This window comes from Adiantum capillus-veneris, chromosome 8 (genome assembly GCF_014529385.1).
Source record: "Adiantum capillus-veneris isolate H3 chromosome 8, ASM1452938v2, whole genome shotgun sequence".
Classification (NCBI taxonomy): Eukaryota; Viridiplantae; Streptophyta; class Polypodiopsida; order Polypodiales; family Pteridaceae; genus Adiantum; species Adiantum capillus-veneris.
The window spans coordinates 163,318,056-163,332,958 of record NC_140938.1 but is presented as its reverse complement, the minus strand read 5'-3'; the positions used below and the strand labels follow the sequence as shown (position 1 = coordinate 163,332,958).

The following is a 14,903-nucleotide window of genomic DNA, read 5'->3' as shown; positions in this document are numbered from 1 at the left end:
TTTTTTTTTCGAGTAATTGGGGTTTGTTAGCCATTGTTCCAAATCTCTTTAGTATCATGAAAGGTCCACAATACCTTGGTGATACTTTTGAACAAAGTTAGTATCTTTGCGGTTCCATACTCCTTCAAGCACTCCATGGAAATGTTACTTTTCTTTTTTAAAAAGCAAGACTTTATAAGTGGATTTGCATAGATCCGTGCTCCATCTTGGTCACATCGTATGTTGCTTTTTGTAAAAATGAGCATTTCATTTATGTATTCTAGAAAATTCTTAGATGCTTGTACTCTTTCCTTTTGCATTTTGGCTACATAAGGAGCCCTAGGCTAAAATCCATACAGCCATATAAATGGACTTTACCCGTGAAAGAGTGTGTGGCACTAGTATCCGTAAATTCTATAATAGGTAAGTACTCTTCCTAATCAGTTTGATGCTGATTTACATAGGCTTTTAACATATCCTTAAGGATTTGATTAACTCGTTTGCGTGACATCCATATAAGGTAAAGAAAACCATAAAATCGGTACAGATTTCAAAAATAATCTAGCTAATTTTGGGTTTTTACACTAGACTTTGTAGGAATCTTGGTTAACCTAGCAACAATGACCGATATAGGGGTATTTTGGTGGAAAAACAACTACAATAATGTAAAAAAATGGAGAAGATGAAGGAGAAGCTCAAGCTCACAAAACAACAAGTAGTATTATGGTGATTGTATATGGTAACAAATCCCTTTGAAGTGATGCGATGAGAATGAGCTGGTACTGATATATAAGAAAATGCCATACCCTATGTGATTAGTCATAAAGGGTTTGCAAGAAGCTTTGAGCTTCTCACGAAAAAGAGCCTTTGGTGAAAAGTTAAATAGAATTGTCTTGCATAGAAACATAAGCCAACCTAACCTCTCCTACACACAGTCTCCCCATAACATAAAGATAATGCACCTAAATGTGTTGTGAGCGAGCATGGAACATTGGGTTCTTTGCAACTACCAAAGCACTATTACTGTAGTGGAGATCATGGTGGCAAAACTTGTATGCTCTTTTCACCATATCGGGAGTGAGGGTTTCTCTCTATATGTGGTACACTTGTAGGAGGATGAGAGAGAGGGCAAGGACACTTTAAAGAGAAGAAAACGCTAAAGGGAAAATAAAGAAGAAGAGAAACACAAATATACAATGTGAAGTAGACCACCTCTTTAAATGGACAAAAAAGGTCTTTGACTTTTCACCTTCATATGTCTTTTGACTCGACCTTCATCTGTCTCTTGATTTCCTTAACTCACCCTGCACTTACACACTTAATATGTTTTGAAAGACTTTTTTTTTCAAGATTAGGGAGATCTAATGATAGTCTTGAATACGATCATTAGATTGATCTGATTTTTTTTTTGTCTAGTAACATAGAAAACTAGATTTATTTCGAGTAATTGGGGTTTATTAGCCATTGTTCCAAATATAATACGTTTGACCCAAAAAACAACTGTATAATACGGTGACACGTCATTGAAATCGGCTTCCCATATTATTTCTCTGCACTTCAATCGAATAAAACTTCAATCGAAGGATTCTTAGTATATAAAGTGCTACCACGTGCTCTCCTAGCACCATTTGACACAAACAAATATTGTTTTATTTTGAAAGAGTGATCCTCTCTCTCTTTCCATTAGAAATTTGAAAACATAAAATAATTAAAAAAATAAAGATTTAGGCTAATTATAAATTTTATATATAAGTTGTGTATTATAATTTATAGTAGAATTTATTTTTTAGTTTTAATTTTAAATTGAATATTTTTTGATTAATTTAAAAAACTATAACTTTCCTCTTTTTGTGTTTGAGTTTTCTCCCACTTAAAGAGAAGAAGATTAGGATTTTAAGCCGTCTATCAATGTGTTGGATTATATACTCACACTTGAAGATGCATATGTGTCATAAATAGACATTATTTGCCTTTGTGCTAGAGTAAACACATTCAGTCCCACTTACAATAATTTTTTGTTTTACGTTTATTTTGAATGTTATTGCAAAAGGCAAAGCTAATACTTTTAATGTAAAATTTATAGGCTTAGAGTTTTTGCTTGAGAGACTAGAAACTTTACTCAAGTGTGCACTGACACGGGATATAAATTAATGTTTATGGTTTTTATTTACTCAAATTTAGACTTTAGGATTATATGACCGATTTACTCAAATTTAGACTTTAGGATTATATGACCGATTACACGTCTTATTCGGTATTATTTGGGAATACAGTGTACAATATTGTATAATACGTATAATTTTCATTATACGGCCGTATAAATGCAACCCATCTCTTTATTATCATGAAAGGTCCACAATACTTGGGTGATACTTTTGGACAAATTTTATACTATTTCAAGCACTCTACAGAAACATTACTTTCCTTCTTAAAAAAGCAACACTTTCTAAGTGGATTTGCATAGACCCATGCTCAATCTTGGTCACATCATATGTTGCTTTCAATAAAAATGAGCATTTCATTCATGTCTTCTAGAAAATCCTTAGATGCTTGTGCTCTTTTCTTTTGCAGCTTGGATACATAAGGAGACCTACGCTAAAGTCCATACAGCCATATAAATGGACTTTACCAGTGAAAGAGTGTGTGGTAGTAGTATCCGTAAATTCTACAATAGGGATATGTAGAGGTATTTGTAATGGTTTCAAAAAAATTAAAAGGTATTCTTAATTCAAATCTTTTCTCAAATGCGCTAGTGGCACGCAGCAACGTGCAATGACAAAGCACGTAGATTTGCAACAGTATCAGTTGGACATGAAGGAGACTCTAAAAAGAAGAAAGCGCTTAACAAAAAATAAAGGAGAAGAGAAACACAAATATACAATGTGAAGTCGACCACCTCTTTATATGGACACAAAAGGTCTTTTAACTTTCCACCTTTATATGTCTTTTGACTTTCCATCTTCATCTGTCTTTTCATTTCCTATACTCACCGTTTACTTACACACCTAAACTCACCCTTCACTTATGCACTTAATTTTTATTTTTTTGAGATTGGGGAGACCTAATGATAGTCTTGAATACAATTATTAGATTGATCCGATTTGCTTTTGTCTATTAGCATGAAAAATTAGATTTTTTTCCAAGTAATTGGGGTTTGTTAGCCCATTGTTCCAAATCTCTAGTATCATGAAAGGTCCACAATACCTTGGTGTTACTTTTGGTCAAAGTAGGTGTCTTCGCGGTTTCATACTACTTTACTCCACAAAAATGTTAGTTTCTTTCAAAGGTAAGACTTTCTAAGTGGATTTGCATAGACCTGTGCTCAATCTTGGTCACATCGTATGTTGCTTTCAATAAAAATGAGCATTTCATTCATGTCTTCTAGAAAATCCTTAGATTCTTGTATTTTTTCCTTTTGCAGTTTGGCTATATAAGGAGCCCTATGCTAAAATCCATACACCCATGTAAATGGACTTTACCCGTGAAAGAGTGTGTGGCACTAGTATCCATAAATTCTACAATATGTAAGTACTCTTCCTAATCAGTTTGATACTGATTTACATAGGCTCTTAACATATTCTTGAGGATTTGATTAACTTGTTTGCGTGACATCCATATAAGGTAAAGAAAACCATAAAGTTGATATAGATTTCAAAAAAAATCTCGCCAATTTTGGGGTTTTTACACTAGACTTTGTAGGAATCTTGGTTAACCTAGCAACAATTACCCATACAAGGGTATTTTGGTGAAAAAAAGGGCTACAAGAATGGAAGAAAATGGAGAAGATGAAGGAGAAGCTCAAGCTCACAAAACAACAAGTAGTATTATGGTGAGTGTATATGGTAACAAATCCCTATGGAGTGATGCGATGAGCATGAGCTGGTACTGATATATAAGAAAGTGCCATACCCTATGTGATTAGTCACAAAGGGTTGCAGGAAGCTTTGGAATCCTCACCAGGAAGAGCCTTTGGTGAAAAGTTAAATAGGAATGTCTTGCATAGACAGATAAGCCAACCCGATCTCTCCTTCATAGAGTCTCCCCCCAACATAAAGATAATGCACCTAAATGTGTTGTGGGCAAGCATGGAACACCGGGTTCCTTGCAACTACCAAAGAGCTATTACTGTAGTGGAGATCAGGGTGGAAAAACTTGTATGCTCTTTTCACCATATTGGTAGTGAGGGTTTCTCTCCATATGTGGTACACTTGTAGGAGGATGCCTAAGAAGGGTTGAACTTCCTTGCTAGCCAAATAAATGGATGCAATAGAGGGTATCTCCACAATTGCAATTAATTTTGTAAATGTGTTGAATGCATGCATGTCTAGCACAATGAGCTTTGGCCATTTCCAAAGAAGGCAAATATGTGATAACAATTCTGGGTCTATCGGGCGGGCGGGCGGACGGGCGGGCTCCAACAAACAAGGAATCATAATATTAAGAACAAGCATTTCAAGATCATAAAAGGAGATACCAAGTCTAGCTTGGTTCCTCTTTTCTTCCCCTTGCATTTCCATGTGATGGCCTTGCCATACAAATTGTTGATGCTATTTAATATATATGTGATGTCTAGCCTTGTGAGTCGAAAACACTCTGTTGTGACATGTATCAAAGTCTATTGTAGAGAGATAGGAATGACAAGGCATAAAATAATTGAGATACAATTTATGAACATAAAACTGAAGGAAATTTTCATGGCAAAAGAACAATTTTAAAGACATACAATCAAATAAGGATGTCCTCTCAATGCTAAAGAACAATTCAAACGACATATGATTAAGTAAGGATGTCCTCGAGCAAAAGAATATCACATTGTGCGCCCAAATCTCTATGCCATGCATTTACTTCAAACCATGACCTAGCCTATGGAAACTGAGCTAGCTCCAATCCAATACTTAGTTTTACGATGCTCGGATTGTAGCCTTACCCGATGTGAGATTCTCATCTTAAGACTTGGCACAAGACATAATAGTGGCAACAAAATTATGTATACATGTATATCTATCAAACACAATAAAGGTTGACATCAAGTATCTAGGATACAAGAAAACATGTGAATAAAGCAATTTACACAAAGCGAGACCAAAATTCAAAAATTGAAGTGGACTACTTACCTTGAAATTTAGGGTTGCAATAATGTTACCATATACATGTGGTAGTGATGTGTGTGAACACACTAGGACCGCCGGGGCATTTTTTCCCTCTTTAGGAGGTTTGTTCCCCCGTGCATTGTATATACGCCCATCACTCTAGGGCTATCCATCTTTCCATTGCATACTAAGAAACACACTCTCTATTGTGTGCCTTGAGCTTCCTTCGTCTTCTCCAAGCTCTGTGCGTTTCTCTGCAACCCTAATTCCAACAATTGGTATCAGAGCAGGTCACGTCCTCCTGGGCTTAGTCGCCAACTGCTCCAGTACACGCCTGCTCACTTTCTCCGATTTCAATGAGCTTTGGCGAGCGTTCGCAGGTCGACAAATATTTTGGGTAAGCTCAAAGAGCTTGGTCTGCTCAGAATTTTGATTTGGGCTCATTTCGGTCTCCGTTTCCACTACAGGCAGTACTGCATAGGCTATTTCCTCATTTTGTGCAGAATTTCTATCAGTGCCGTTTTCTGCATAACAGGTGCCTTACAGTCTTCTACGGTTTGTGCTATATAGCACAGGTTGTTCCCGCTCCGTTTCTCCTATTTTCGGGCAGTTTTCACATCAGGTGCAACATTTACCATGGCTGACAACAACAACACAGATGTGTTCAAGATGTTTGCTGCTGAGGACAGGTTGTTGGATGGGGACAACTACCCTATGTGGGCTTATAGGATGCAACATGTTCTTGTGTCAAAAGGTGTCTGGAATATTGTGCAGGGCATTGATGTACGTCCTGGTTCTGAGGATGTAGGCGATATTGAGGATGTTGCAGGTCTTGCTGCAAGGATTGCAGCTGTTAGAGTTGTTTTGCCTACGACAGAACAAGCTCGTTGGGATGTTAAGGATGCGCAGGCTCATGCATTGATTGTGTTGTCTGTGAAGCGCACCATTGTTCCTCACATCCTTTCAGCAAAATCTGCAAAACAGGCTTGGGATATTCTAGCAGGTCTTTATGCAAGCCGCAATGAGGCTAAAATTTCTTTGCTGCGTAAAGAGCTGGAGTCGAAGATTATGCATGAGGAAGATGATATGGACACTTTCCTTGCTAGTGTCAAGGATATCAATGAGCAACTTATTTCTGCAGGTGAAGTTATTTCAGACATTTTCCTTGTGCAGATTGTTCTTGATGCCTTACCAGATTCTTACCAGACTTTTGCTAGTACTTGGAGACTTATGACCCAAGGAAATCCAGAAGTTGTCAAGTTTGATGCATTATGCACATTGCTATTGCAAGAGTCACTTTCCAGAAAAAACAGGACTAGACAGCGTGCAGTTGAACAAGCTTTTAGTGCTTCTCAAAGAAAGGGTGGTAACAGCAATGCAGCCACTTCTTATGGTTCTGTTGCGAGTGGAAAAAATTATGTTCCTAATGCTTCTGCTGGCAGCAATTCGTCTGGAAATTCTAGTGATAAGGGCAAAAAGAAGATGCGTTGCCATTATTGTAAACCCAATGATCACTTGATCAAGTCGTGTCCTAAGTGGAAGGCCAAAGAGGCTAAGAAGAAAGAGGGTGGTTCCACTGCAAATGCTGGTTCCACTACAAATGCAGCCATTGTTGAGTCTTCTGTGAAAGGAGACTGTGTTGTTGATGTTGATGCAGAATGGGCTTTTAGCGCAGAGTGCACTTACAATCCTGCTGTCCATGATGCATGCTTGTTAGTTGCTGCAGATTCACATGTGTGGTATTTCGACAGTGGTGCTACAAAGCACATTACCTCACATCGTGAATTGTTTACCTCTCTCGAGTCTGTCCCTCATGGGACTTCAGTCACTTGTGCCAACAATGCCTCTTATCCAGTTCAGGGAGTTGGAAAGATTGTGCTCACTGCTGCTAATGGCAGTTCCTTCACACTTGTTGATACACTTTATGTACCTGGGATCAAGAAGAATCTCTTGTCTGTATCCGCACTTGCTAGACTTGGACTTGTAGTCAAATTTGTGGATGACAGATGTACAGTTCATGATCTCAGTTTTGGTGATGAAATTGTTGCATCTGGCCTTTTGTGCCGTGGGCTGTATAAGCTCACTTTGTATGACAAGTGTGGAAAATTTTTTGCAAATGTTGTTGCAGATTCAAGGGCTATTTCAGATGCAAAACTTTGGCATGCACGTTTTGGTCATCTGAATTTTTCCAGTTTGCTGCGTTTGCAGAAATATGACATGGTTGCTTCTTTGCCACCTCTTGAAGCACCTGTCAAACATGTTTGTGAAGGCTGTATTTTGGGTAAGATGCAGCGTTCTAAGTTTCCAAAGGATGGTTCAGTTTGGGCCACATGCAGGTTGCAACTTGTGCATAGTGATGTTTGTGGGCCCATGCAAACTCCGTCCTTGGGCAATTACCTGTACTTCGTGACTTTCATTGATGATTACTCCAGGCATGTATGGGTATTTCTGCTTAAAGCGAAGTCCGAAGTTTTTATGTGCTTCAAACAATTTCTGGCTATGGCTGAAAATGTCTCGAAATTGTACTATGGCACCCTCTGTTCCGATCGAGGGGGGGAGTATATGTCTCATGAATTTAATGCATTTTTGGCTAGTTGTGGGATAAAACACCAATGTACAGTGCCTTATACGCCTCAGCAAAATGGTGTTGCTGAGAGGAAAAACAGGTCACTGACAGAAATGGCACGATGTATGGTCAAAAGTCAAGCTTTACTGCATTCTTTTTGGCTTGAGGCCATCATGTGTGCCACTTATGTACTTAACAGGTGTCCTACGAAAGCTTTGCAGTCTATTACTCCATATGAAGAATGGCATGATAGAAAGCCTTCTATTGAGCACATGCGCGTTTTTGGCTGTTTGGCATATGCTTTGGTGCCACAAGTGCAGTGCAGAAAATTGGATGATAAGGTTGTCAAATGTATTTTTGTTGGTTATAGTGCTGAAAGCAAAGGTTACAGGTTGTATCATCCGCAAACAAAACTTATTCTGGTTTCTCGGGATGTAGTGTTTGTGGAAGATTCTGTTTAGCCCTTGCTGTCATGTACTAGAGACAGTAATGTAAGCTCACAGGACATTTATGACACTTTGTTGCCTCTTTTCAGTGGTGGAAATACGAATGTAAGTTCCAATGAGGCAAATGTACAGCCTATGGGGGTTTCTGAAAACGTTTTAGATCAGCCTATTATTGATGCAGATGTACATGATGTACTTGATGAGGAAAGGACTGAAAATGAGCAGGCTAGAGGTATGCCAAAATGGCTGGTGTGCACTTTGCGTGACAGTAAATTGGATGCACCTTTGTCTAGTCGTACTCGTTCAGGCTCTCGCCATGCATCTTATGCATCGGATTGTTATGCTTTGGCTGTGTCTAGCTTACATGATGTTGAGGAGCCTCTGTCTTTTGATGAAGCACATAATTTAGAAAATTGGATGGCTGCCATGCAATCAGAATATGATGCACTTATAGAAAATGACACATGGACTTTATGTGATTTGCCTCCTGGCAAAAAGGCCATTGGTACGAAGTGGGTTTACAAGTTGAAACGCAAGCCGGATGGTGAGATCGATCACCATAAGGCTCGACTTGTTGCAAAGGGTTATGCACAACAAAAAGGCATAGATTATGAAGAAAATTTTGCTCCCACTTGTCGTATGACTACTGTGCGTTTTCTATGTGTATTGGCAGCTCATTTTGGTTGGGATGTACATCAATCAGACATTGTTACTGCTTTCTTGAATGGTGAAATATTTGAGGAAGTTTATGTAATGCAGCCTCGCGGTTTTGTCATAAAAGGACAAGAGGACAAAGTGTGCAAATGTAACAAGGCTTTGTATGGGTTGAAGCAATCTCCTCGTGCTTGGTATGAGAAAGTTGACACTCATTTGGTGAAACAAGGCTTTCGTAACAGAAAGCACATTGTATGTAAAGCGTGAGGGTGATGTACTTCTCATTGTGGTTCTTTATGTTGATGATTTGCTGATCACTGGACCAAATGAGAGACATATTGCTGAATTTAAGGCTGATTTGAATGCTACTTTCAAGATGAAAGATTTGGGGCTGTTGCATCATTACTTGGGTATACAGTTTAAGCAGTGTGATGGTGGTATTGCCTTGTGTCAGAAAAGTTACATAGAGACATTGCTATGTAAGTTTGGACTTGAGGATTGCAAACCTATTTCCACTCCCATGGAAACATGTTTGAAATTGAGTCTACATGATGCTGGCGATCCTGTTGATGTCACTCTTTACCAAACTGCTGTTGGATGCCTCATTTATGTATGCAACACGAGGCCAGATATTCAGTTTGCAGTCTCACAGGTCAGCAGATTTATGCATAGCCCAGGGTCTAAGCATTGGCAGGCTGTCAAGAGGATTTTTCGCTACCTTAGTGGCACTTTACATCTTGGCTTGTTTTATCCCAAGGGGGGATCATTGCCGCCAGACTTACATGCTTTTTCGGACTCAGATTGGGCTGGTTGTTTTGACACGCGAGTGTCCACAAGTGGTTTTTGTTTCATGCTTGGCAGCTCATGTATATCATGGTTGAGCAAGAAGCAACCTGCTGTGGTCAATTCGAGTTGTGAGGCTGAGTACAGGGCAGTCTTCACAGCTACGGTTGAGTGTGTATGGCTCAAACGCTTTATGGCTGATTTGGGTGTTGGACAGGACACTGCCAACACTATCTACACTGATAGTCAGAGCGCATTAGCAGTTGCGAGGAACCCAATTTTTCATGCTCGCACAAAGCACATTGAGGTGCATTACCACTATGTCAGTGAGAGGCTCTCAGCAGGAGATATCAGCTTGGCTTATGTGCCAACACAGGACAACCTTGCAGATCTTTTCACAAAGGCATTGTCTCGTGAGAAGCTTGAAGCTTTCCGCAAAGCTTTGGGCTTACTCCCCTTTGTGGACTGATCCTGTTCTCAGGGCATGGCACTTCCCTTTACTCATGTGCCAGCTCTCGTTCACCGCATCACTCCAGGGGGGATTTTCTACCATATACATGTGGTAGTGATGTGTGTGAACACACTAGGACCGCCGGGGCATTTTTTCCCTCTTTAGGAGGTTTTTTCTCCCGTGCATTGTATATACGCCCATCACTCTAGGGCTATCCATCTTTCCATTGCATACTAAGAAACACACTCTCTATTGTGTGCCTTGAGCTTCTGTCGTCTTCTCCAAGCTGTGTGCATTTCTCTGCAACCCTAATTCCAACAAAAAATGCATAGATAGAGATGGAGAAGAAGCTCAAGGTACACAACATAGATGAGCTTAGAGATGGAGAAGAAGCTCAAGGTACACAACATAGATGAGCTTCAGAGTGTTGTGAATGACATGTATGTAGATGCAAGTTAGAACGGCCAAGCTCTAGCGAGATAGAGCATATTGATTCTCTTAGAATAGAGATGCCTCCTAACATGGAGATGAGCGATATGGAGTTATTTAAAATGCTCATGCTAGAGGCTGATATGGTGATGCCTAGACACATGGATATAGTCCCTATGGACAATGACGGAGTGACGACTACCCTGCAATCAAGATCAACGCATCCATGCGTGACTAGTTCTTGTGGTAATGTAGTGAGGGTTAACATACCTACTGCAGATAGATTGGCAAAGATCACTACACAAGGAATTGATGCAATTGGCATGGATATGTTGGCATAGATTACATGTTTATTATTCACCATTGGGACTCTCATGTACAACCTCTTAGTGTCAAGACCTGAGATAGAGCAGCTGCTGCTGTAGTGGAAGTGTTTGCAATGGGGTTTGTCAATCCTGCAATGGCTGACACTAGCATGATACATCATGGAGCAATGCAAGTCATTATAGGATACCTACATGGCATGCGGGTGAAAGCACGCATTAGTGGTACAAAAAAAAGACCAATTTTGAATTCACATATTTGGTGATGCTTTGTCATGGCCATAAAACAAAAGATGCCATATTCTTTTTTTTTTTTGGGGGGGGGGGGGGGGGGGGGGGGGGGGGGGGGGGGAAGGGGGGGACTCCCAATTTTATATTATGAGCTACTTTTGACCAAAACCGTGTGTATGTGGTGTAATAATTGCAAGGACATCCATTTCAAATCGTTCTCTCTCTCGCGTGCGAGATGAGCTATCCTCCGTGCTTGGAACTGACTGGCCGATTGGCCTTCCTATTGTCACATCACAAGCTTCCTCTGCATTGAGTCGTGTTGTGCGGCCGTCCTCTTTGCTGTGCTCATCCCAATCTCTTCTTGGTGTCCCCTTTGCTCGTTGCTATGAGGTCCCCACGGAGGGCTGGTGCTACTAAGTCCACTCTTGAGAGAGTAGCCACGCCTACCAAGGGAAACTCCAAGCTCATGTCTCCTCGTAACACTAAGACCACACTGTCTGTGCCCTCCGAGGAAGTGAGGACACTAATTACTCATGTAAGCAAGCTGAGTTTCTCAGCGATGCACACGGAGGATCTTCTATCCTTGTCGATGATGATAGGTCTACATCGAAGAGCAGAGGTGAGTTGTGCATGTTGTGATGAAAACTGCAAATTAAACATTTTTGCATGCGATGCTATTAATGCAGATTAGTTGAGCATTGTTTGATCTATATGTCAATACATAAATAAAAGATGTAGTTTTTTAGGGTTTAGAGTAGCTGATTTTCAAAACTTAAGGTCTTGCATGTGTCCTAGTGCAAGCATCATGTTTGAGATTTGCAATGCACATGCCAATTTGCATGTTACAAGATTTGATACTATATGTATGTTGTAAAAGAATCATTCTAACTATTGGAATGTGTGAATTGACTTGATCTTTGTAAGGAAAAACAAAATGGAAGATTACCTCATGCTCACAAAATTCTGTCATATAGCAAAGGAGCTACACAAGGAGTATGGGATAAGCCTACTAGGGGTTCTTCCAAAGGATCTAATGAATTTATGCTCCCAGAGGATCAATGGTTAATGATGTTCAAGTTTAAGAACGACAAAGGTGCCAAGATTTATCTTAATCACGTGCACCCTCGCTTCATAGACGACTGCTGCAGGCTGCTCTTCCACAAAGTGTATCAAGCACCACCATCTTGTGGAGAGATCACAACAAATTTCGCTCGAGGGTACTCTTTTGAGAGGTCACACCATGACCATGCTGCAACAAAAGACCTTGCAGGCCACACCATGGCATGGGCCAAGTTTGGTGACAACGTTATTCAGAGTATAGAGCAAGAGGATGGGGGTTGGAGAGGAATATTGAGGGTTGGAGAAAGTCAAATGGTGCCTCTGAGACTTCCCATCATAGTGGGAAAAAGCCTCGCATTACACAGTCTGGCAGCAACTTGTGCACGAAGACCGAGCTAGCTACTGCTTATCGGCATAATTGGCCGGTTTGTGACTATGTCACTGATTTGGAGTTATTAGTGGAGAGGATGCCGGCCAAGATCAAGCACACTATTGATAGGATCTTTGAGATGAGGACCTCAATACAACTAAAAAAGGAGGCGCTGCTTAGGTGTGAGGGGTCCAACACTGTGGCCAAGCAGATAAAGGCAGACATCAAACTGTATACAACATGACTGCAAGAGCTCCAAAACCAAATTCCAATTAATGATGAAGGGGTGAAGGAGGTGGAAGCTGATCTTGCACCAAACCAACATATGTTACAACGCCTAGGGGTCACTGAGGACACAAAAAATCTCCAAATGGAGCTTGAGCAGGAGCAGGGATGGTAAATGCTCCCTTGGTCCTAGTTTATCCATCTAACTAGGGACACCTATGTTTTACATTAGGGCATTCAGGTACATTTGATACTTCATTGGTAGTTGTGTAGTGCATTTTGGTAATACATCTTGCAATTTTGGATTGTGCATACAGTAAAAGGTTTCCCTTGTACATCAACATCCTTGGTATTTGGTGCATACAATACTCTTTGGCACTACTGACTACTATAGGATTGGCTTTGGTATCTTTCCATGGTCTCCTTGGTATTTTTAAACACTTCCCCATCTAATTTTGGTACAACATCTATCTAACTCTGGTGTTTGCTTTGTCTTGGTACTTCCTTGAGGCTTCATTGATATACCACCAATCATAGCTTTCTCTAGGATTGCATTGGCATCTCCATGGTCTTTGGTGTATACAATAGTCTTTGGTACTTTTAATGGTTGTAGGGCTATCTCGGGTTCTTTTCCATGGTCTCTTTGGTATTTATAGGTATTGCCACCTACTGTATTTGGTATTGCTCCTAGCTAGATTTGGTATGTTTACTTCGTCTTGGAAGTACCTGGGTACTTAGACATCTAGGATGGTACTGCCTTGGTGCTTCCTTGTTATAGTACCAAATCTAGCTTTGATATCTTTGGTGAATAAGTACCGTTGGACTCTTTGGTACTCTTTTTGGTAGTTTTGGTCCTTTGCATTGTTTTGGTAGAGCCTTGGACCTTATCATTGTAGGATGGGACCACTTTGGTACCTCCTTGGCATAGTGCCAATGGTTGAGTCTTGGTATCTTTCCATAGTTTCTTTGGTAGTTTTTAATTCGTGCCTTCTAGTATTTTTGGTACTATTAGCTGCATTGGTGCTCCCTTGATATACCACCAATCAAAGCTTTCTCTAGGACTTCCTTGGCATCTCCTTGGTTTTTGGTGCATCCAATACTGTTTGGTACGGGTACTTTTCCATGGTCTCTTTGGGATTTATAAGTACTACCTCCAACTATATTTGGTATTGATTCTAGCTAGCTTTGGTATGTTTACTTTGTCTTGGAAGTGCCTTGTCTTAAAAGTGCCTGGGTACTTATGAAGTCGCGGAGCGGAGCGTGGGTCGACTCTCTCACACACACACACACAGTGAGCTTACACGGTACAGTACGCAGAGAACTGTTAGAAGGGTTATCTCCCAATACCTTAGTATTCACAAAGTATATGTGAGTATATACAAAGAGTTAGAGGTAAGTGAGTTAGGCGGGCGGGCGGCCATATCCGCATAAGAGGCCACTTGGGCTTTAATCCCAACAACCTCCCACTTAAAGTCCAATGTGGCACTTTAAGTAATTGTAAATCTATGAACATAAATGTACAAAGATTTACATGGCTGCCATCTATCCAATGCCCAATAACTCACGACAATGCACAAAGCCCTCTCCTGGAAGTCCCTTTGTGAGTAGATCAGCAGGATTGTCCTTGGTGTGGATCTTCAGCAGTTGTATCTGCTTGTCTTCAAGTACTTCCCTAATGAAGTGATATTTGACATCAATATGCTTAGTCTTCGAATGGAACACTGGATTCTTTGCCAATTGTATAGCACTTTGACTATCACAATATAACTCTGGCATATCTACTTTGATTCCCAAGTCTGCAACCAATCTACCAAGCCAAATAGCTTCTTTGCATGCCTCATTTGCTGCAACATACTCAGCTTCTGTAGTAGACTGCGTAACACAATCTTGTAATCGAGATCGCCATGATATGGCACCTCCAGCCAATGTAAAGACATAGCCTGATGTAGATCTTCTCTTATCCAAGTCTCCTGCATAATCTGAGTCAGTGTATCCTCTGACACTCAAATCCTGACTACCATAGCATATGCGCATACTCTTTGTATGTTTTAAGTATCTCATGATACCTTTCACTGCCTCCCAATGTTTCTTGCCGGGATTTGACATATATCTGCTAACCACTCCCACTGCAAATGCAATATCCGGACGTGTAGCAATCATTGCATACATCAAACTACCCACTGCAGATGCATATGGAATCTTATCCATTTCAGCCTTTTCTTCCTCAGACACAGGACAATCTTGTGTGCTAAGTTTCACATATGGTGGCAATGGAACACTCAATGCCTTTACCTTCT

At 40.4% G+C, this 14,903-nt stretch overlaps 1 long non-coding RNA gene across 1 annotated transcript; it reads left to right on the top strand.

Moving 5' to 3' along the window:
• Positions 1-351: 351 nt before the first annotated feature.
• LOC147453287 (uncharacterized) lies at positions 352-2,938 on the top strand. The gene is made up of 3 exons (XR_015189024.1): positions 352-402; positions 2,551-2,665; positions 2,743-2,938. It is a non-coding gene; the product is annotated as an uncharacterized LOC147453287 (long non-coding RNA).
• Positions 2,939-14,903: the final 11,965 nt, after the last annotated feature.